At 44.4% G+C, this 24991-nt stretch overlaps 1 long non-coding RNA gene and 1 pseudogene across 2 annotated transcripts; both read left to right on the plus strand.

The window, feature by feature from the left end:
• The first annotated feature begins 6011 nt into the window (after positions 1 to 6011).
• On the plus strand, positions 6012 to 9617 carry LOC308473790. Its single transcript, XR_013984323.1, has 2 exons — positions 6012 to 6125; positions 7699 to 9617. It is a non-coding gene; the product is annotated as an uncharacterized lncRNA (long non-coding RNA).
• Positions 9618 to 18158: 8541 nt separating this feature from the next.
• LOC308472996 (growth factor receptor-bound protein 2 pseudogene) lies at positions 18159 to 20527 on the plus strand (annotated as a pseudogene). The gene has a single exon. The product of its transcript is annotated as a growth factor receptor-bound protein 2 pseudogene (transcript).
• Positions 20528 to 24991: the final 4464 nt, after the last annotated feature.

A 24991-nucleotide genomic window follows, 5' to 3' on the forward strand; every position in this document is an offset into this window, starting at 1 on the left:
CAGCTTTTACTCAGCTGATTTTTTCACAGTTAAATATGAGTGTGAGTCCCACTCGCCTCTTTTCAAAGTAGCTTGATAGCAGCAAGACAGAATGAGCTGTGCTCAGTTGACTGAGCATTCATCTCTGAGAGCTATGACAAAATTTCAATCATGAAAAGTCAGCTTACTTTTAGCTCTGCAAGGAAAAGATCTGTATATTTTGGAACCATACTCTGTCAAGTAGCAGGGGTTTTTTTTGGAGGCGGGAAATCAAGCACCATTAAATCAGTCATTTCCCCCTTTTATGTTAGGTTGGTCTTCACAAAGCATGGGTTTTGGCAGAGAATGGAATAATGAAATTATGTACTGTAGTTCACCTGCAAGTCACACTAGGGAGGGATGGAGACAGAACAAACTCATTGTGAATGTTGCAGGATCTTGCACCTTCTGAGAACGACTGTCTACCTATCCAATTACTTGGGAGCAAACTTCAGTGTTCTCTATGGCAACTGGAACTCCTAGAGCAAACCTGTATGAAGGTCTGTGGATCAAAAGTGCCACTAATTATTTGCAGTCCCATGGAGGGGATTATAAATATCCATTGCTTTGTGGCCCTTCCCACCTCTTTGTGAGAACATGTTTCATCATGCCCATCTGAGGAGGACATGCTATGGTGAGAGTGCCTGCACCCCAACACCTTCATTGGTTCTAAGTTTCAGGCCCATGTGGTGGAACTGGCGCCGCTTTTCCCAATCCATCGCAACTTTCAGTGTAAGAATTGCTGAGGGAGTGGGAAAAACTTTTGTGCTGTTGCTCTTAGGGCCAGACGAAGCACTGTGAAGGAGATGTATACATTCATTTAAAGTTTCTACAACTAGCGCCCATGTAGGGACCCAGTACAGATCAAGACTGTGGCATTAGATAAAGGAGATTCCTGTTCAGGTACATGTGTTAGCCTTAGTGAAGGATAAAGGCTGCTGCCACCGGCATTTCATATTGAATTCCAAGATACTACTTCAAAAGTATTTCCATTTAATAGTGGTGACACATCACAGGGTAATATTGTGTGTGTTTAGGAACTATTAAAACTTCTGGCTCAACTTACAGTATTACATATGTAACTATGGGCAGCATCAGCATAGGTTTGCCACCTTCCTCTCCTGAGGCCACAGAAATTGAGACAAGTACAGGCACATTCTGCCTGTAATTCCCAAGACACCACTCCCAAGTGTCCATGATAATATCTCAACAAAGGAGCTCGCACCCAATTTGGAAATGAGGTGACTGTCCTTGATGTTACAACTCTATCCCTCCCTATTCTATGCTGAGCTAGCACACATACAAGTCTGTCGGAAATCCCAGCCAAAGGAATGTCCAATACTTTTCCAGGTGTCATTTATGAGCCCAAAACAACTGATATACACTTTAAAACAACAAAAGATCTTCTTGGAACCTTAAGGAAGCAGAACCAGATCTAGTACAAGCTCCTGTTGAGATCGATATGGGTTTTAACATTGACGTGAGTGGCAACAGAATCTTCCCTAGGTTGCCTTTTGACATTTGTCAAAGTATATTTTCACACTTGGATTCAAAGCAACGCTTTGCTCACTTTAATCTAGAAGTGAATCCCACCTTTTCCTTGAAGAGATGTTACAACTTTGCACAGACCTCAGCCCTGACAGCATCTCACGTTACAAGCACTCCCTTGTTACTCATAGGGCTTCGGATGCCCTTATATGTGCAGCATGCTGGGCTGGTATATTACTTTATCTGTATTCATTCTAATGGGATGATGTAACACAGCTAATGCGTTTCCTACACACTGCAGTCTCCTCTGCCACTATTTCCCACAGAAACAATGATTCACAGTTATTGCAGCTGATTGTGTGGGTTATCTCACAGGCCTTTGTTCTATATTTTATGCAACAAGACAACTTTTATTCCTGCCGAAAGCCTTTTGCCTTTTCCTTCTGCCCCATGTTTGATGTGTCACTGAAAGGGCAAACGGTTTAAGGCAGAAATATTTTAAAGCCTAAGAATTTAACAAGATTGGTGGCAGAGGTACGCTTTTGAGGAGCCTGCCCCCACCTGAGTATGTTCAGGTTTTCATAATGTCATGTTTGCTGCCAGCAGCAGATTTGGGTGACTTCCCCTTCTCTGCAACACTTTGTGGACACACTTCTGCTGTTAGAATTGTAGAGTTGGAAGGGACCGCGACGGTCATCTAGTCCAACCCTCTGCAAAATGCAGGAATCTTTTTGCCCAACATAGGGTTCAAACCCATGACCCTGAAAGTAAGTGTCTCATGCCTCTACAGACTGAGCTGTTGCTCAAGAAATGTAAGAGGTGATGAGAGGTCGAAGCATCTGACACTATAGAGTGGGGGAGGGGCATTCCCCCCCCCGAAGGCCACTGGGGGGGGGCGCATGGCAGTGGTGGGCAGGGCCTGAGGGGAAAGTGGGCCGAGCAATGAACATACATTTTACCTCAGTCCATCAGGCTAGTTTCTAAACACACTCACACACCTTTCCAGGCAAGCAGGAGGCATTATCAGGGTTTGAACACACATTTCAGCCAGGGGAGGAAAAACACTTGTGAAGCAGCACTGGTTAGGAGCATGTCCTAAGGAGAGAGGGGGTGTGGCTAGGGAGAGTCCTGAGTGTTTGACAGATAGTCTTGGAGGGCTGCATTTGGGACTTCCGGGGTGGCGCCATCGGCAATGGTGGACTCCCTCTGAACTGGAGGGACTAGCTCTGCGCGAAACGGGTCTTTTCCGCTACGGCGAAGCGGGGACCCTTTTATAAATCACAGGCAGATGAAGCCTGTGACCATGGGACTCGGCGGGCACCCTTAGCGCCCCCCCAACCCGCAAAGGAACCCACTAACGGGCTCCGAAGCGAAGAGGGGGAAGTGGCGCGGTGCTGTGAGTCAACTGCTATTTCCGTGGAGCGAAGCCGCATACCTGTTGCCGGAGAGCGCTGCCTTTTTCCTGGGACAATTTGGCTTCTAAAATAAGCACCCCTGAGTACTTAAACTTTGAACAATTGGACTTTAAATAAGGACTTGCGAGCAGAAAGGAATTGGATTTGAAAATTTACTTCAATTTGGTACGAAACGGGAAGGTCTAAACAGGAAGTCAGCCTTCCGTTTTTTTTGTAGACAGAACAAAGCAAAGACAACGTAACTAGAGCTCAGAAAATCGCTTCTAAAGGATCGGCTTTCATCATTTAAAATCCTCAAACCCCCCTTCGGCAGCAGGAGAAGAAGGGGGATCTTTTTCGGACTGTTTAAACCTGCAGAAGTGAGTTTAAAGTAAAGTAACTTTCCACCGTCTTGATCCTGGAGCGGGGTGTCAGGACTGACGTTTGAAGCTCATTGACCAGAGACAAACGTTTTTGACAGATAGCTAAAAGAAGAGAAACATAGTGATTCCACTGTTTCCTTTCGCATTTTAAAGGAACAAATATTGACAAAATATCTCAAAAAAGAAACTTTGTTGCAAGAACAATTAGAAGTTTTCCCCCTAGAGGGAGACTGGGAAACTGTAACTAATTCCAGGGAGCTTGCAGCTGCCACAGATTACAATCGTGGGAAAAGGCTTGTGACCTTGTAGGACAATGTATTCAGAAGCTCTGTTGTGTGCTCTCTGCAAAATAAATGCTCTACTGGAACAGTTAACTGAGAAGACGGATTTGATGACTAATGCGGTCAGAATTTTTGAACAGGCAGTGGGAAACTATATGGAGCCCACCCAGGAATTAAATCAGGAGTGTGCCCTGACAGAACAGATGAGAGAAGAGGATGTTGCGGAATCTTGGGCACCAGAGATGGAGGGAGCTGCGGCCCAGCAGGAACATGAGCTTTTGGATTTGACAAATGAATTTGGAAAAAGCCAGATTAGGAAAGATAAAGTTTGGACTGATTTGGAAATGGGGGGTTGGATAGACCCCCCTATGCAGGGATGTTTGGACTTTCCGAGTCTGGCAATGGGCCGTGAGATGTCTGGAGCTGTGGGGGCTCTCAATTCTGGAGGGATTCTGAAACATGTTTTTAAATACTACATGGAGTTTAGTCTGGACTATGGAAAAGGGGCTGATTTGTTGAAAAGGGTCAAAAACATTACCAAGCTGGAGTTCCCACGAGTGAAAGGTGAATATGAAGAAGAGCTGTGGAAGGGACATGGAAGGGATTTAAGGGCCTCGGATATACGGTTACCAGGTTAATGCGCTAGATCGATGGGATAAAAAGGACTGACAAAACCCGGGACCAGGAGGAAGGGACGCTGGATGAAAATTGGATTGTTTCTATTTCTTTTTTTTTTTATCACTAGGATTGTTTTATAAAATTGATGACTGTTAGAAAAATGTTGGAACGAAATTACTTGGCTCTAGCAAAAATGTTTAAAGAATTAGGCAAGAATATTATGGTTATGAGAAGTGGGTAAAAATAAGATCTAAGTTTTAAGGTTTTTTATAAGATAAGATGAAAATAGATTAAGGTAATGTAATGACAGAATATTATGAAATATGGAAAGGATTTGCTGCGATAATTATTAACTGGGATACAAAAAAAAGGGAGGAGGAGGAGGTCAAAGAAAGAAGGTAATGAAAGTTGAAGATTTGAGAATATTGGTTTTATTTTTATCTGTTTGTGGTGTATTTTTGTTTTTTGAATTTGTATTGTTGGATGTGGTTTGTTTGTTTTTTTCTTTCTCTTTTTTTTTGTTTTTTCTTTCCCTGCTTTGTCTTTTTCTGTAATTTTAAAATTTTTCAATAGATATCTTTTTTTTTTAAAAAAAAAAAGGAGGGCTGCATTTGAGGCCTGAGGTCTCCTGGTGTAAGAGAAAATAACAGGCAACAAGCAAAGGATTCCAGCAATAGTGGGAGAAAGTCGTTGGAGGAGGTCAGTAGCTGGGAGCTGAGAACACGGTTGAGTAAACAACAGCAGCTCTTTGGCACCTGGGGCTGGTGTAAAATGGAAGGAAGAAAGAAAAAAACAACCCACCACGACTATATGTGAGATCTGCTTAGAAACAAAGAGAGAGGAGGAAGGCAATTTCTTTCCAAACTCTAAGCCAAGAAATGTGCTGCATGGAGGAAAGGTGAAGTATCAATGAAATAAATGAATAAATTACTGGGTTTCAAATTATTCCTCAGATATTAAGTTTGCAGGATGATTTGGGGGCAAGGCACAGTGTCTCAACCTCCAGCCCCACCCCGCCATGCTCCTTGAAGGAAGGGTGGGATAATAGATCAATAAAACTGTTGCATAGATGGATAATAAAAACAATCTGCTTTCACTTGGTAAGCTTTGTTGTTTTACAGCAAGACATTTGGCAGGAATGTATCAGCTAGCTCATCATAAAAACCGCACCTTTTCCCCTTCTTTGAATACATACTTTGAAAATAGCTTTGGGAGAGCAGGAGTGGGAAGTTATTAAACTTATTAAAATGCTTGTTGAAGACTACATGTGAACAACTATAAATGTACAGCTTATTTATTTGTGCATATAGGTACATAGGTTGCACATTCCTAGCATATAATATGTGAATGAAGACACACCCCCCCCCCCAGGGAGAAGCAGGTGAGCCCCAAGTAAAACCTGGGCTGCAGTTGCTCTAACCTCAGGAATCCTAAAAGTAAAAAGGGGAATTTACACTTACAGTGTTAAAAGGGATGGGGTTGTCCACCTTTGGTCCCCACCCAGCACTCAGTCTCACCTGCGCCCCCTGGAGGCTGCCAGCATGCGATAGCAGCTACACCCCAGGAATGACTTAAAATGGCTGGCTAAACTAGGTGAGTGTAGCCAATGGGTCTCAAACCCTCTGTGAATTAGGAAAGTCCCCTGCATGCAAAGACGGGCTCCAGCAGATTGAGCAGACGAGACCAATAGCTAATCCAACAGTCAAGAAGGCAGTTTCTGCAGATGCTAGAGGGAAGTAAGGAGCGTATTGGGCTCGTCAGCCTGGGAAGGTAGTCAATCTAGAAAAAGAAAAACTGATTCTAAACATCTGCTGCCTTTCTTCAGGAGAAGAAAAGGCTATGGCGTAAACCCTACACAAATCCAGAGAGGAGACCCTAAGGCAGTCGGGTGGCACCTTGCATGCCTCCTCCTGGCAACTCCTTCAGCCAAGCTGGTGCCAAATGTATTGCTCTGCTTTCCTTTAGACCACATTAGTGAGGCTGAGGAGGGGTCTTATTGTCTAGGCGGCCTAGGACCTCCATACATACAGTCCAGGCTTGCGCCCTGGGGAGGCCACTTTGCTGCTGCTAAATACAGTGGTTTGACTTCACCCCCAGAGGTGCACTCCATTGTCTCATGAGACGGATGGGTGCCAAGAGCAAAAGTTACAAGTTTCAAGGTGTCCGTGATGGTAGCTTATTTCCCTTTTATCAATGTACATAGGGTGTTTGTAGCATTATATAAATAAAAGCCAGGTCCCTGCCCCAAACCATGTACGATCTAAATTGAAATTGTGCGGGAGTTGGTGAGTGGACAATAACTGAAGGAGGGGGAGATTGGGGGAGGCAAGGGTGACAAGAGATTAGCACGAGCAAATCTAGTTTTGTGTGCTTAGGCCAAAGATGGGGTGCTGTTGTTGTCAACTGTAGATCCCACCAGCCCCAGTTAGCATGGCCAATGGTAAGGAATGGTATCAGTGGGGTGCAACAACATCTGGAGGACCATAGGTTCTCCCCCAAAAAAACTTTGTTCATGTTACTTACAGAAAGCCTGTTTAACGAGCATGCAGCCTGGTTTGTTAGACAGTACTATTAAGCACGTATCTCAATTTGCTTGTTATCAAGCGAATGTTATTGCCACGTTTTGCTGTCCATTCCCCAATCACTTTCCTTCTTCCAAAGGGTCAGTTATTTGCGGGGATTAGGGTTTGTTGCACAAGAGCACCCAATCAGCTTCAACTGAGCAGCCTGAATTTGCCAAGATGTGATTGAATCCCACCAGAAAATAGTGCCAGATGCGAAAGGAGCAAGAGATTTCGGTGTTCCGAGATGGAGTCCCAAGTATACAGATGTAAGTAGGCAGGGGAGAAGGGGCAGAGTTCCTTCAGGGAGCAGGAGGGTGATGACTAATGCAGAAGACAGGGGGAAAGGGGGTTTGAAATCCTACCTTAATCCCTAGAATAAAACACCCACAGTGAGTCAAGATTAGTGATGCATCTCTTAGGAGTCTTTGCATCTCTTATGAATGCTTTGACATTCTCCTTGGTCTGATGGCAGTAATCCTCCCCTGGAATTGCCTTAACTTGTTGCTGTGATTATCTTCTGCCCAAATTGCTTCTGCAGTTGAATGTTAATAGCATGTTCTGTTGTGCACCAAGCCTGCACTGGAAAACAACTGTTTTCCAGGTTGTTATGGTGAGCAGGATTCCTACAGGTTTATTTCCTTGGATTTCTTCCTTCCTTCTCTAACAATTTGCTACCTTTAAATGGGTGGGGACATGGAGGCAAATGCGCTCACCTCTCTCCACCCTCATGTCTCAAATGCAGATTACTTTTCATGCACCTTGAATTTTGTGGCCAGCTAAGGTTAAGGAACTTAAGGTAGTTCTTAAGGAACAATAAGCTATGTTTTGCTTGCCTGCAGGGAAATTTATTGCAAGCCACTTTAGTCATGATGATGTTTTTGAGTGATGGTCTCTCTTCTTCTTCTTCTTCTTCTTCTTCTTCTTCTTCTTCTTCTTCTTCTTTTTCTTCTAGGATTTGGATAACAGCCAGTAAATTGTTCAGCAAGACGTTTTGCTTTTCTGAATGAGGCCATATCCCAGTACTGCGTAGAAGTCTTCCTCAGCTTACAGCAGTGCTTTTTAATTAATTTATTTTAATGTCCAGATTGAAACTTGAGGCTGGGATCTATCATACACAGGAGCTTCCTGATCCAGACTCTCATTGTCATAGTTCGAAACCCTTTTCTGATCTGTAGTTAACATCTGTTTTCTCTTCCCACCTCCAGCTTTCCTGGGTGGGAGGAATACCCAGAGAAATGTGAGAGGGCCTCCATTTGGACGTGTGCTAGGAACAACCAATTGCTTTCTTATGCAATATGTTTACACAATATTTATATTCATATCAGTTTGACATTATCCCGTTGTGTGGTCTCCTCATCCATCACGCCATCTGCACAAATTGCTGCCATTAAGAAAACAACTCTGCTTTTGACTTATCGCAGAAGCAATGGAAGAACTGCAAAAACGGCTGTTGAAATCTCACCATACAGGAGAGACCGTGAAGAAGGAGGCCTTGTTCTTTGGTAGGATGGCTTTGAAATGCAGCCATGCTTGTATGTAACATGGTTTATGCGTAAGAAGAAACTCAGTCCTCGGGGTGACAAAAGGAAGATGTTAAAAGTAGCAAGAGAAGACCGATAGATTTCCTAGAAAAGACCAAAATCACCTCCCAAGAAACTTAAGGAAAAACATAATAGACCAGTGACATCAGATGTTGCAATATTTTCAAATCCATAGTTTTCCACAAAAGAACAAAATTTAAAACATTGATTCAATAAGCTTTGGTTCATCAAGCCTACTCCTCTTAAGTCTTATTGTAGGGTCTTCCTATAGCTTGATTTCTAGAATTAATGACACTGCTGACATCCAAAGAAAACACCGGCTATACAGTGGTACTTGGTTACCGAACGGCTTAGTTGTTGAACAAATTGGCTCCCAAACCCCGCAAACCCGGAAGTAAGTGTTCCAGTTTGTGAACGTTTTTCGGAAGCCGAATGTCTGACATGGCTTCCGCGGCTTCCAATTGAGTGCAGGAAGCTCCTGCAGCCAATCATAAGCCGCACCTTGGTTTTCGAATGGTTTCGGGAGTCGAATGGACTCCCGGAATGGATTAAGTTCAAGAACCAAGGTGCCACTGTACACATTTCAGGGGAAGGTTTTACTTCAGTTTTGAACTGACTGTGACAGTATGGATAGAAAATTTGGAGCAATATATGAGCAAAACATCATTGTGCATAACATACAAAGAGAATGCTTGTAAGGCTGAAATGCTGTTCGTCTTTGATACGGAAGGAGGGGGCATGTCTTCTTCACCTCCTTCTTCGCTACAATATATCCATTTATTTCCAATTGTCAATGTCAAAAGGGACTAAAATCTATAAAATTCATAGAAAATCAACGTGCCAATTTGCTCAATTTCTCTAGGACTCCATGACACCTCCCCTGTCCTCCATAATCCCTCAAGCAAGGTGTCAAGACCCTAATCTTGTCAAATCACTCTGCCAAGCCTTTCTGCCGGGCAAGGCCAGGTAGCAGACCATGCATACATGGACCATTGTCTTCTCATCAGGTACTCAGGATGTGCTTATCTGCGCATATCTCCAGCTCTGCATATTCCCCCCTCCCTCCTCCATATGTTAATCCTGTGTTACCCAACCTCTTCTTAATGTATTCATGATGTAATCTGTGTAACCCAACCTCTTCTTAATGTATTCATGATGTAATCTGTGTAACCCAACCTCTTCTTAATGTATTCATGATGTAACTGGGATGTATTTTGCACTGTATTCTGGGACATGGAGGGAAATTTCAAAAGTTCATGTCACCCCTTTCTCGCTGTTCAATCTCGCCTTGAACCTGTTGCGCAATAAACTTGGATCTTCTGCAGTTTGCTCCTGTCTCTGGCTGAGCTCATTTTCTTCCGCAGGGACCTGCGGACCTAGTCCGACGAGCTGGGTGGCAGAGTAGCCCCGCACCCAGATTTTACCGTAACAGTTGGCGCCCCACGTGGGGCATGCGGTTCTCCCGAAATCTTCAGCCGGCTCCGGGCCATTTTGCCTGGGAAGATCCTTTTGGACCCCCGGCCATCTTCCGGGTGGTAATCGAAAGCCCCAGGAGTTCAGCCGGGGAGCAAAGAGGGATCCAGCCGGCTTATTCATCGATCCCGGGATCACCGTTGAAGACGCGTGAGTATAAGGAAAAAGAAATCCAGTGCACTGGTGGGTAGGGGGTGGTAATCTCCTGGCAACTGAATTCTCTGCCCTCCTCTCTATCGCTCCTTCTTACCTTTCTCTTGGTCCGGTTAGTGAGAGAGACCAGATTTTACCGTAACAGTTTTTGAAAAGAAAGAATACTTCTGGGAAATGGTGAGGTTAAAGACAGGAAATTGAGATACTGCCTTCTACACCAGGAGTCTTCCAGTCAGGGAATGGGATTTTGAAAAGAAGTCAGCTTTCAGAACAAGTAGTGATAACCAATGTTAGTCATCCTTGGAAAAGATCTGCTGAAACCAAAAGATTAAACTTAAGCCCATTGATGTCAATAAGTGTACTCTGTGTATGACTTAGTTGGCTATCACTCAAATAGTCTTTACGGGTCTTGAGGAATCAGCTAATGAAACCAGAGGGAATCTGCTTCCACCGGGTTGCTCCCTTCTGATCTTTGGGATGCCAAGTGAATCCTGGTATCACTCCTTTAAGGCATTCCTTTCAGTGACTCTTGGGATGCATCTGGGCGTAACTATAAATTATAATTTATCATGACATGAATGAAGCTAGGCCAGTCTAGGCTTGTGCACTCCTGCTCCCCTCTCTTTCTCTGGGCTGGCTGTGAAAAGGAGATTTCAAGGTTTTGCTTCTGTTTTTCGAACTAATCACAGTTTAGCATTATGTCAAAAACTGGACAAACTGTGGTGAGCCTTCGAGCTACGGTTTACTGAAACAAGCCAACTAAAAAACCTTGGGCTGTGTACACAATACATTTTATTCTAGAATCAATGAAGACTGAATAGGTGTGTTTTTTCTACACATTCTAGATCTATCACATATTTTTAAGTAGGGGATCCCTATTCCCTTCAAAGAGTTACAATTCCCAGAATGGCTTAACAACCAGTCCCTCTTCCCAGGGAACACTGGGAATTGTACCTCTGTGTGGGTAAAAGGGTATCCTAACAACTCTCATTTCCCTTAATAAACTACAGTTCCCATAATGCTTTGGGGGAAGCCATGACTATTAAAGTGGTATAATAGTGCTTTACATTTATGGTGTGGAAGTAGCAAATTGTTACTTTTAATCATAAGTAAAGTCTGAATGACTGGAGGGGGAAGGGTTGCTAACATGGTGGGGAACTGGGGTGGGGGAGAAAATAGATTTGGTTTGCATTTCAATTAGAATATGCAAAAATTGCACTTTTTCAAATCAATACGCTAACCAAAATCCTTCAAAATTCATACTTTTATGATGCAGTTCTCCAACAAAGCAGTGTGTATAAAATGCAAATATTAGTGATTAAATGTACAAAAATACGCTCTGCAGTATTCATTGACTAAGTCCTGTCCGTGCAATGACTACCACTAGCACAATGGGACTTTCCCTTCTCCCACCCCCACATGCCCCCCTCCCCAAAACTACTCCAGAGGGTTGGAGGAATCCCTAGAACAGATTTGGAGGTGAGGAGGTGAGGAGAGGGGGAGAAAGTTCTATTGCATAAGTAGAAAATCCTTGCACTGATGGTACCTTCACCTTAGTGCTACACTGGATTCTACCACACACACACACACATATATATATATATATGGGGAAATTGCTTGCAAAAATGAGTGTATGAGTCAAAAGTGCATTAAAAAAATATGTTCATTAGGAGAAATATGCACTACAAATACATCCAAGGAATGGAAGGCAGTATTTGTAGAGCCAGGGAATCATCCCCAGCATGTTTCTTCATCCTGAAACACGGATACCACTGAAAAGAGACTCCTCTTCATCATAACAGAAACTTGCCCAATATTCACTGAAGTGTGGGTGGGTTCCCACGAGACAAGACACAGCAATAACAGCAAGACCCTTTATTGAACTGGGAAACCGGGGTAAAGCTACTGCTTGTATACATTCCTGAAAGCCTGGGCCACTCCCACTCTCAACATGATTGGCTGTCTAAACTTCCAAGCTGCGAATCACGACTCAGAGTTCAAGGGCCAATGGCAGAGGCCCAAATCCTGAAATGTTCTGTGTATTGAATCAGAACACAGGAGCTCAGAATCCTTAGTCCAGACCCAAGCTCAGGCACAAATCACTGAATACATAACATTTATCCACTTTGCATACACCCACAAGAGTGGGGGTGGGGAGGAAATATGTTTGAAGCAGTCTTCAGTTATGAGCCTTCCATCTTTTATATGTTTCCAGCCATCAGCAGAGTGCAAAGCAATTTGTCTTTTTGCCTATGATTTACGATGCAGCGGCAGAACCAATGCCGACATGCATTCGGAATAAAAAGCATGATTACAGTGTCTTGTGAGTTTTAGTTCAGGACCCATTACCAGTGGAAGAAAGACATCAACGAGCCATTTCATCACACAGACGTAGCAAATCAAACCACCATTATAACAATTCAGAAAATGGCTAAAACACATCAAGCCACGTTAAATTTCCTTGTCAGTTGTGATCTGCCTCAACGTTTTAATTGGCCAAAAATTCCAAAATGTATGCAGCAAGATAAATTTAATTCTGATAAATAACAACAACAACAACAAAACCCATTATTTGTTTTGCAATAAAACTGCAGTAGTTTCCTGAGAGCTACTATTTAATCAAAGTGTTCCAATCATTTGCACAGTACCTGTCAGTCGTCCCGATGTTTGGTTGTGGAGTGTGATATCTAGTCATATTAAGAGACACTGGAGATGCAAAAACCATTGCGTGTAGTGGGTAATTATTTTTGAAGATCCGCTTTGTACCATGTAATGCTATTCTTTGCTTTTCAAGAGAAGATTGCGTAAATGGAATTCACCAATGCTGAATTGAAAACAGAGGAGTATTATAATAAAAAAGATGGCTCTGGGAAATAATCAGAGTTGGGATCATCCTGGGCCTTAGATTAAATCAGGGATGAGGCGTCTGTGCCACTCTTTATTTTTTATTTATTTAGGACTGCTACTCCCCTCATGCCTAACCACTGACCATGCTGGCTAGAGCTGATGGGAACTCTAGTGCAATGACACCTCTAGGATCACAGGTTCCCCACCCAGGCTAAATAATGGCAACATATTCTAAACTTTATTTTCTGACAATAATTTGCATTTTTTTTTAAAGACAGTGGTACCTCAGGTTACATACGCTTCAGGTTACAGACTCCGCTAACCCAGAAATAGTACCTCGGGTTAAGAACTTTGCTTCAGGATGAGAGCAGAAATTGTGCTCCGGCGGTGCGGTGGCAGCAGGAGGCCCCATTAGCTAAAGCGGTGCTTCAGGTTAAGAACAGTTTCAGGTTAAGAACGGACCTCCGGAATGAATTAAGTACTTAACCCGAGGTACCACTGTACAGACTTGATGATAAAATACAGTGGTACCTCGGGTTAAGAACTTAATTTTCAGATGGTATTTAACTCCAAGTAAGCTTGCTAAGATGTATAAATCTGAATCAGATATGGTAAGTGCTGGAGATACAAAGAGGTGGAGGAAACGTTCTTTCATATGTGGTGGACTTGTAAAAGAGTACAGTGGTACCTCAGGTTAAGTACTTAATTCGTTTCAGAGGTCCGTACTTAACCTGAAATTGTTCTTAACCTGAAGCACCACTTTAGCTAATGAGGCCTCCTGCTGCTGCCACGCCGCCGGAGCCCAATTTCTGTTCTCATCCTGAAGCAAAGTTCTTAACCTGAAGCACTATTTCTGGGTTAGCAAAGTCTGTAACCTGAAGCGTATGTAACCTGATGTACCACTGTATTGGGAAATGATCCATAATGAATTGGGGGGAAATGTTTAAAAGTACTCCCTCCCCCCCAAACCAGAGTCCTTTCTGTTGGGGATAATTCAGACTGAAATTCCCAGGTGTCAAAAAAGGTTATTTATGTATGCCACTACTGCAGCCTGAGTTTTATTAGCCCAAAAATGGAAAACAAGTGAGGTCCCAACCAAAGAAGAATGGCAACTTAAGTTGACAGAATATGCACAACTTGCAGACTTAACATATAGAATAAGAGAACAAGAAGAACATACGTTTAAAGAAGATTGGAAAACGTTTATTAATTATTTGGGAAATAATTGTGAACAGCTGAAAACGCTGGCAGCATTAAGATAAATTCAACAGTGTAAACAAGTTTTGATGGATGCAATAATGGAATACTGAATAGTATAGTTTTTGTAAGATACGCAGGGATTTGTGATATGTAAAAGGAACCATGGTAAGGGAAGAAGGGAAGTCATTGATACTTTAAGGATGTAAAGTGAGTGTTTTAAATTGTAAAACAGAAGGGTGCTGCGGACCAGCCACTTACCAGTGTTTCCTGATTTAAATGCAGGGGTGATGTGCTCCAGTTCTGGATAGTAGGGAGTCACACAGCCCGAAACCCAAACACTTGAAGCCTAAGGAAAGAAAGGTGGCTTGAGAAACAGAAGGGGCTTGCTAGAATAGGAGCTTGCTGGTGTTTCCCCACATAGTTTTTCTCTTAAAAGGATCCTGGAGCATTCCCACCACTGGCTTGGTTGCTGCCACTCTGTGTAGTAATAAATGAACTATCAGAGGGAGTATTGGTATTGCATGGTCCCAGTCTGAGGCTATTACCATTTCACCTCATCATCTTGGAAAATGCAATGCTTGTAATGTAAAAACAACAGTGATGCTTTGAGGGATGACTTGCAGACTGTGTACACCAAACGAGAGAGAAATGCTCATTCATTGGACAAAAAGGGGAATTGTGCCATAAGACCCGAGCACCGCCCTAGAAGGGCGAAGCAGCGTAAGTAAGGTGGCAAAGGAACTGACATATTCTGTGGGATTTGTTATGTTTTAATTATCCTGCTCTTCTTCGGAGAGGAATTGCCATAGCAACTCTTCTGTTGCATAACTCTGCCTACTTTTCTTCTCCTTACCGATTCCAGAACAAAGATGTTAACTGTGGTTTATTTTAACTACTGTACTTGTTTAAACTACTGTACTTGTTTAAAGGACGCAGGCTTGCCAATCAGAAGGTCGGCGGTTCGAATCCCCGTGACGGGGTGAGCTCCCGTTGCTCGGTCCCTGCTCCTGCCAACCTAGCAGTTCGAAAGCACGTCAAAGTGCAAGTAGATAAATAGGTACCGCTCTGGCGGGAAGGTAAACAGCATTTCTGTGCGCTGCTCTGATTCACCAGAAGCGGCTTAGTCATGCTGGCCACATGACCCGGAAGAACGTATAGAAGCACATGCTTATAGCAAATGGAAGATCCCTTTCATTTCTGGAAGAGGTTTTTCATAGGGGTAGAGGAAGGAGGAGGAAATGACCAAAATTGCTTTCCCCAGGCAGCTGAGTTTTACTCATGGGAACTCTGCCCCCCCCGAATATTAATATCCAATAGACCTGGCCATTTTCATGCAGTTTCATCTAGTCATAATTAGTGGCCACCAGCTAGAGTCTAGTTTTGAAAGTATCATTGTAAAAGATGTTGGAATTGAAGCTTTATGTGCTCTCAAGAGTAAAAGGGAAATGTATTTGGCAAAGCAGACATCTTGGGAAAGAAGGAAGCAGTGTCACTTCCAGACAACCTGTTTATTGGGCATTGACTTTGATTTATTTGTGGGGAGGTTAGATGTTTTCTCCTGCTCCGGAGGCTAGGAGCCGAACCAATGGATTCAAGTTACAAGAAAGGAGATTCCGACTAAACATCTGGAATAACTTTCTGACAATAAGAACTGTTGGACACTGGAACAGATTTTCATAAGAGGCAGTGGACTCTCCTTCCTTGGAGGTTTTTAAGCAGAGGTTGGATGGGCACCAGTCATGTATGATCTAGGTGAGATTCCTGCATTGCAGGGGGTTGAACTAAATTAAGGTTACCAGATTTTTTTCAAAGAATCCAGGGACACTTTTTTTGAAAAGAGAAAAAAAAACATTTAAAAAATAATTATTATTTTTTAAAGAGAAGTAATATCTTCTCTTCTGTGGTCTCCTCTGTTGTGTGACCTTCCTCTGGGCCCCGGCCTGCTCTCTTGGAGTGCTAGCCGCCACGGAATAGGCTCTGGTCAGTCCTGGGCTCGGCCACGTGTCCTTGCCCTCCCGGTGCTCTCCTACTCATGTTAAACAAGTGTTAATCCACACTTTCCAGCACATTTTCCTGTCACTAACAAAACTGGTTGACATATAATTAAAAGTTTGGGGACTTACCAGTATTGTCAGTCCACCTTTGCGTTCCTTTTGAATTCTGAGTATCTATGAAAATGCAGGAAGAAGAAAAGTGAGTCGCACCTACATTTATTCAAGGCATAGAGTCACAGAGTTGGAAGGGACCCTGTGGATCATCCAGTGCAGTATTTTCAAACTTAGGCCTGTTTTGGGACTACAATTCCCATCATCCCTGACCACTGGTTCTGCCAGCTAGGGATCATGAGAGTTGTAGTCCAACAACAGCTGGCGACCGAAGTTTGGGAAACACTGATCTTACTAGAGAAGGTAAAGGTAAAGGGACCCCTGACCGTTTGGTCTAGTCGTGACCGACTCTGGTGTTGCGGCACTCATCTAGCTTTACTGGCTGAGAGAGCCACCATACAGCTTCCAGGTCATGTGGCCAGCATGACTAAGCCACTTCTGGCGAACCAGAGCAGTGCATGGAAACGCCGTTTACCTTCCCGCTGGAGAAGTACCTATTTATCTACTTGCACTCTGACGTGCTTTCGAACTGCTAGGTTGGCAGGAGCAGGGACCGAGCAACAGGAGCTCACCCCGTCACAGGGATTCAAACCGCCAACCTTCTGATCGGCAAGTCCTAGGCTCTGTGGTTTAACCCACAGTGCCACCTGCATCCCTTACTAGAGAAGGTAGGGCTCCTTTAATTAAAGCAGCACCTTGCAATACTAGCAGATCTAATACTACTACGATATAAGGATGTAGGCTCAGTTTGTCCCTTGCTGAAGTCACTTCAGACTCTGGGTCTTTCCACGGAATACGCTACCAACTCAAAAGTCTTGGTTAAAGACTAACACATTTATTGTGGCATGTTTAGTGGACTTTTTTGTTCACTTCCACCTGCCAGGTGAAAAAAAGAAAGGCAGGTCCTGTATTTTAATCAGGCAAACATTCAACAGGTTGAAGCACTCTCTTCATGGCTGCATCCTCCTGTCATGTGGCTGGGAACAGTACAGAGACTTACCAAGTCGGTAGCAGGGAGTAGTGATTTAAATGTAATTTGGCATATAGCAAACCAGACGTTAGAGGTTGTTTATCTAAACAACTTTGAAGTGATGCAGGTGGGAGAGAAATCCTTTCTGAAGGCCTTGCATGTTTACATGCCACAATTAATGCGGTATTTTACGGCAAGCGATAATCTTCAATTAGCATGCTTTAATAATGAGCATGTAATCAAGACTTAGTCAATAATCTTCCACTAATTATATGGGACTTCAACTACTAAACCCTCCCTAAATCTTCATGGTATTTCAATCTCGAGAAATGGTATTTCATGGTATTTCAATATCGTCTTAACAATTCCATGTTGTCATTGCAGTGGCCTTTTGTTCCCGGGCTTATAAAATGTTTAAAAGCCAAGATTTCAGCCAAGCCACACCTGAGCCAATCCTCATAATTGTATCACCTTCCCCACCTCATACTATTTGCATTTTTTTAAAAAAAAAATCCCTCATGTTAAATGCAAAAGAAGAATTTAGTATCAAGTCTAGTTATACCCTAAAGACAAATGCTTCAATTGGTTGATGGTGCTCAGTTAAATGTGGTAGTGTAAGAAGGGTGTGCATGGAAATTAAGCAATCCTGCTACCCTTGTTGCTCTGTTTCATACCTCAGGAAAAGAAAGCTAACTTGTCATGAGAACATTTGATGTCACTGTAGCTTAGAAACTGAAACAGACTTCTTATCCTCAGCATGAATGCATCTCCCCCACCCTGGAGGCAATTAGAACGTCAGCCTGATCATCACAATGACAGACATTGCAGTCCGAAGTCATCCTTCCAGATGTTTCCGACTCCTAACTTCCATCAGCCCCAGCTGTCACGGCCATTTTGGTCTCTTAACTCCCTTCAGCTGCAGCCAACACAATAGGGTTGGCTAGGGCTCATGGGAATTGTAGCCCAAAACACCTTGAGGGCACCAGGTTGGCGAAAGGTGTGTTAGATGCTGACAGCTGCTAATAGCCATGCAACAGTGTTGACACCAGCAATGTATGACATCTCAGCTTTCAAGCACTGACTGTGTATGAGCATTATTTTGTTAATTTCATTCAACCCAAAATTTCATGAGGGGCCGTGTTCGAAAGGAATCCTTCCTTTGCAGAACCATGCTTCAAGGATCCTCTGGTCTTTTGCATCTGCCCAACCTTGATCACAGCAAGAATGGGCATTGCTTACGCTGGCTAACAGTCAGGGGAAGATGGGAGTTGTAGTCCACAAACACTTGGAAGTCCACTCAGACTCTTGCATCCTGGTTCTATGGCCTTCTTGTGGAATATCTTGTATGGTTCCTGTTGAGAGCTATTATGATCAACTTTCAGAGCAAAACTACATGGCAGCCCCGCCCAGGCAGCTACTTGAAAGAACACTGGGCTCTTTAAGAGGGGTTTTAACCCTTTCATCTGTTAATAATTGCTCCCACCACCCACCCCAAACCGGGATGTTGGAAAAGCCGGAGAGATGGGTGAATCGTAATGGATCCCTTTATGAAGAAAAGGCGGCCCGCTACCTACATAAGGGCTCTCTTATAACAACTGTGTTTAGGATTGCAGCCACATGGCCTGCTGACAAGAATTTTTTAGGCTGTGATCCTGCAACCAGCTTGGCTGGTGGGAAATCCTCATGAATTCAGACGGAGCCTGCTTGAGGGGACGCACACAGAATTGCCTTGCTAAAGGACAGAAAATTTTTATACAAATATATTGTTGCATTTATGTTTTTGTACAGAAAAAGAAAAAGAAGAGCATAATCAGGGTTAATAATGTGGATAATGCAGAGATTTCCTTTCTAAAATATCCTCGTGTGTATGTAACCCCTGTCATTATTTATTACTACTGCTACTACATGACTTTTCTTTAGAAGGTTTTTCTCCATTCCGCCTTTTCCACCATCCCAGCTTGGGGGAGGATGTGTGGCAGTGGAGGGTGGGAAAGATGATTAGCAGAGGAAAGGGTTTTAAAAACCCTCCCCCAGAGCCCCCATCTTCTTCCAAAACAGCCGAACGCCTTGAGACCGGATTGAGTGCGGAAGGCGCGGGGTTGGCGCGCGATTGCACCCGGGGAAATCCTAGCGCCGTCGGAGAAAAGGGAAGCAGCTTCGCAGTGGGGCAACAGCCACTTTCTTCTTCCAGAGGATGGAAGCCGTAGCCCAGTACGATTTCCAACCCCGCAACTGGGACGAGCTCAGCTTCCGACGGGGCGACCTCCTGAAGGTCTTGGAGAGAGATTCCGAGCCTCGCTGGGCCAACGCGGAGCGGGGCGGGCGCGAGGGCCTCATCCCCGAGAACCGCATCGCCTTCAAGCCCCACCCCTGGTTTTGGGGCAAGCTCCCGCGGGACATCGCCGACGAGGCGTTGGCCAGGCAGAGCTTCGACGGCGCGTTCATGATCCGCGAGAGCGAGAGCGCTCCGGGCGGCTTCTCGCTCTCGGTCAAGACGGGGCCCGACGTGCAGCACTTCAGGGTCTTCCGAGACTTGAGCGGGCACTACTACCTCGGCGCGGCCGCCTTCAACTCTCTGAACGAGCTGGTGCAGCACCATCGGACGACCTCCGTCTCCCGGGACAGAGTCATCCTCCTGCGGGACATGGAGCAGGGCCCTCGGTACCCGACCTACGTGCGGGCGCTCTTTGACTTCCGGCCTCAAATGGCGTGCGAGCTGGGCTTCCGACGTGGAGATGTCATTCGGATCCTGGACGATTCCGACCCCAACTGGTGGAAAGGAGCCTGCGAAGGGCGGAGGGGCATGCTGCCCCACAACTTCGTGGCCCCAGTGAAATGGGATGGGTGTAGCACCGGTGGTGGTGATGCTGGCGTGCGGGAGAGGGGATACACTTGGCCTTCCACCTCCCATCAGCTCTGACCATTGGGCATGCTGGCTGGGGCTGAAGGGAGTTGTAGGTGGGCTTCCTCTGGAGGAAAGGGGAAGCAAACAGATTCCACACCCCCTGGCTTAAACACACACACACACACACACACACACACACACACATGTCTTAACTGGCACCAATTCACTGGACTCCTGCGATAAACAAGTGTACCAGTCGGTTTATCCTGTGCATGGATTTCAGTCTTCTTTTAAAGTCCGTTATGAGCTGCTCTGAAAGGATTAGAGGTGAGGAAGGTGGAGAGAGAGGGTCTCCCCTTTGCTCGCCCACCCTGCCAAGTCACAGGGCTGTTTTGAGACATTTTGGACAATAGCCAGATCAACTACAAGGACAGTTGTTTCCTCTCTTCTTAAATTTGTGGTTGAACACATTCTGGTATTTATTTATTTTTTCCACAAAGCTGTGTTGTTTTTAAAAGTTTCAGAAGGCGGTCCAGAGCTTTTCAGGTTTCGTTGTCCCCTCATTTGTGTAAATTCTTTTTAGCGGGTGATGGAGAGAAACGCAAGTTTTAGCATGAAATAAATCGACCAGGTGGTACTTCATAAAACGTTTTGTAAGTATCTGATCTTTGTGACCAAGTGGGGAATGGCGAAATCTCTTCCGTATGGATTGGCTATTTGTGAAAAAGAGGCCTATTTGAGCAGAGTGTTTCCTTGCAGCAGAGGCAATGTAAAACAGCTTGGGCATTTTCTTTTCATTCAGGCAGCCTCTTTTCATTCATTATTCTCATGTGGAATAGGTGGGTGACTTATTGGTTGGAGTCACCATCATTCCTAGGCTCTTCTCTTCTCAGCAGCCAGCAATCTGTGGTTTACTGGACAGCTAGGAGCAATGAAATGGGAGAAAACATGGCTAGAGCATATAATGATGAAGATCTCATGAGGGATCACCTTTTCTGCCTCAGTATTAATAATAATAATAATAATAATAATAATAATAATAATGTAATTTTATTATTTATACCCCGTCCATCTGGCTGGGTTTCCCAGCAGCAAAGTAACAGCAGCAAAGTAAAATTACTTCTGTGCTAAGAAGGGCTGGTGAGAACTCTTTCCCATCTGACCATCAAGTGGGTAATTTAGAACACAGACCCTGGAGAAATATTGGGGGAAGCATTGCAGAACAACTGCTAAAGCAGAATGGTGTGTGGATGGGCCAGTAGAAACCCAACACCAATTCACTATTACTGCATCAGTAGAATATTGCAGAATATACCCACAAAAATCACAGGGACCACAGGATTGCAGGAGTGGATGGGTATGTACACACACACACACACACACACACACACGCACCCCCTCCAAATTACATAATTGCAATTGGTATGTTTTCACATAAGACCCACTTTTCCTCACAAAAGCAACATTTCACTTTCTGCACATGAATGTCTCCTGCCCTGAAATAAAACAATACTGTTGAATGTTTTACTTTTTAAAAATGAGTGGGGAACCTTCAGCCCATAGACCAAGATTGTTGGACCATGAGGCTATTTTCCCCCTAAACCCTGCCTGCCTGCCAGTCAGCTGACATCACTGGGTAAGGGCAGTTGATGGGTCTGGGGGCTGGGGTTCCACCCTGCTGGGGTGCTGCTTCACCAGTGCGTTTGTTTGGGGTTTGCCTCCTTGTCTTTTTCTCATTTGAATTGTTGCTGCCCCCCCCCCCGCTTTTAAAGGAAAATGAATTTCCCCTTCTGGGGGTTCACATACGATGCTGTAACCACTTGGCAACTGCAATTTCTTTCCATAGGTATTTGCTTTAAAGCCTTCAAAAGTACAGAATCTGACTGGATCGCTGCTTCTTCCCCAGTCCATGAATAACGCTTTGTAAATACTTTGTGAAGTTGTTCAAATATATCCCGGCCAAGTGCATGGCTCATCAAGTGCAGAAGAGGCCTCCCTGCCTCTGGCTCTTCGATAAAAATGTTCAGACGGTCTGATCCATCTGCTGACTCCCAGTTTCTGACTGAAGCTTTGCAAACAGCCTAGGGATGTGGTGTGGTTACGCCTCTCTGTGGATTCACTCGAGTATAATTAATATGCTTTCTTGCAGGCAGATCTGTTAACAATTTAAAGCACACAGTTTCGAGAGTAATACCCCAGAGGGCAGTCGGGCAATAGCATTGCTGTGGATATCTCTGCTTGTTTTGTGGCTCAAGAGAAGGAAGCAGCCCTTCGTGTTTTAGTAATTTGTGTCCTATTGTGAGGGGGGTAACAGTTCAAGGCTGTTACACATCCCGTTCAGTTCTTAAGAGTTCCCCATTCGCCTTTCTTCCAGGGCATTTACACGCTGCAAAACACTGCTAGCACAAACTTGTCCCCAGTATGTTTGTGGCAGAGCAGACTGTGCATGCTCAAAGCTGCTTTGGCTCCTTTTACTTGAGTGCAAAGTGCTTTTGTAGGGTAGGCAAGGTAAAAAGTACTCTGCCTATCTTTCTCTATGGCAGGCATAGGCAAACTCGGCCCTCCAGATGTTTTTAAGACTACAACTCCCATCACTCCTGACCACTGATCCTGTTAACTAGGGATGATGGGAGTTGTAGTCCCAAAACATCTGGAGGGCCGAGTTTGCCTATGCCTGTTCTATGGCCATTTAAAAACATAATGTTTAGGCACATGCAATCCTTTGAAATGGTGGCAGCAGAGAAATTGGGCCCTTCCAGACAACCTGTTTGTTGAGCACTCATCCTGATTTACCGGTACTTGCAGAAAGCTTATGTGGAGGTTAGATTTTATACAGATGTCTGTTTTGAGGAGCGGGGAACAGGGGAGAACAAGATTCTCACCCCACAGCAGAAAAACCCACACGTACTTTTGCTTGCAGGTACATCTGTATGTACCTTAAGTTTTCAGCATCAGGCAAAGCCCCAGAAGTTTGAAATCTGCTCATTTGGACTCCTGACACAGATAACTGGAAGTGAACTGAGCCACAATATTATGACGCAGCAGATGCAAAAAATACAGTCAGACAACAGCATCCGCCTAGCATGCAGGCAGCCCTGCTGCTTGTGCAAGAGGGCCAAAACTAGGGCAGGGAATTAATCTCCCAGGGCCACTGGGAAAAGGAGGCTTAGCTGGCCGAGAATAACGGCTCTCTCGTTCCGAAGGGCGTTCCGTACGGAGGAGACACGAGGCTTTCGGATCACTCATAATGTCACTGCAGAGAGTGAGTCAGCATGAGACAGACATGGGGAGTGCCAGCATGGAGGGAGTAGGACTGCTTGTGTCAGCAGCTTTCCCTCTCTGCCTTCTTCCAGAAAGGCATCTCATTTCAGCTGGGGATGAGAAGCTTATTCCAGGGAGAAACCTAGTGGAGAATTTATTACTGAATTTGAATTTGACTGTAAGAGCTGTTGGACAGTGGAACAGATTTCCACAAGAGGTGGTGGAGTCTCCTTCCTTGGAGGTTTTTAAGCAGAGGTTGGATGGCTAATAACAACAACAACAATAATAATAATAATAATAATTTTATTATTTATACCCCACCCACATCTGGCTGGGTTGCATTGCCTTTATACCTCACCCATCTGGCTGGGCTGCCTTGCAGGGGGTTGGACTAAATGGCCCTTTGCGGTCCCTTCCAATTCTATGAAATGATTTCAGATCAGTTTGTTTTGTTCTTTTACTGCTTGTGGCCATGTGCAAAAGCTATGCAGATGCCCACTGGAACTGTATGGACAAGAATATCAGCGCTACAGCAGCACAGCATGCAACTCTGGGTGGAGCATTTTGGAACCTGATTTCTCCCAATTTATCCGATTATTCCCATATTGGGTAAACCGAAATTTACAGGGGGGAAGCATCAAGACTGGTAGTGTTTGAGAGTAACAGCATGTGGACTGCACAAATTAAATAGGAAACAGCTGCAGGAACACAGTAAACTGTGGTGTGTAGACAAGCCTCTAGTCATTGAACTCTTAAAGGCAAAAGAGTCCAGCCAGTACAAAAGGAGGTGAAATTAAATCAGGAGCTGCTAACTTACATCCCTCTAGGATCATACAACTCCCACCACCCCAAATTATTTTCCCCCAAATATTTTTTATTGGTTTTCATGTAAATGCAATAGCAACATATAACAGCAGTAACTTGTCCGGTGGTACAGTCTCTATTAAGTTTCATATGCATGACAGTACACAAGCAATATGTTTTATTTATGCATTATCAATTCAAGTATCCTCTCCACAGAGATACTTGCGTTGTGGGTGGAATGAAACACTCTTCTGTCTCATTTATAAAGGAAAAGAAGGGAAGCCAAGTCTCGCCAAAAGTGTCTGTCCTTGAAGTGCCTTTAATTACCCTTCTGTGGCAAGTACAATGGTACCTCGGGTTACAGACGCTTCAGGTTACAGACTCTGCTAACCCAGAAATAGTACCTCGGGTTAAGAACTTTGCTTCAGGATGAGAACAGAAATTGTGTGGCGGCAGCAGGAGGCCGCATTAGCTAAAGTGGTACCTCAGGTTAAGAACGGACCTCCAGAACAAATTAAGTTCTTAACCCGAGGTACCACTATAAGGTGTTCCTCTAGAGCTACATTCCAAATACTATTTAACCAGATTTCAATGGGGATTTCTATAGGTCAGGGGTCTGCAACCTTTAAGACAAAAAGAGCCACTTGGACCCGTTTCTGAAGAAAAAAAAACAGAGAGCCGCAAAACCATTGCGACATTTAAAACAAATATATCTCCGGAGCCGCGATCTGACAGCGGACGGGAAGGTGACGTCAGGACGGTGCGTGACTAACGCACGCACCGCCCCCATGCGACGTCACAGCCAGTACAGAACCCGCCACAGTGTGGAGTGTTGGGGCACACAATGCGCCTCCTCCCCTCGCTAGTATCCGCCCCGGAGCCGCGGCAAAGGTGTAAAAGAGCCACATGCGGCTCCGGAGCCACGGGTTGCAGACCCCTGCTATAGGTTGTTTCTAGTACTGGGCTATTGTTAAACAGGCTGCTGATAATAGGGGGGAAAGTACTAAATTTCTGCATTTAAGGTTATTGTTTAAATTTGAGTCTGA

The sequence above is a fragment of the Podarcis pityusensis genome (assembly GCF_964106645.2).
Source record: "Podarcis pityusensis genome assembly, chromosome: 3".
NCBI classification, from domain to species: domain Eukaryota; kingdom Metazoa; phylum Chordata; class Lepidosauria; order Squamata; family Lacertidae; genus Podarcis; species Podarcis pityusensis.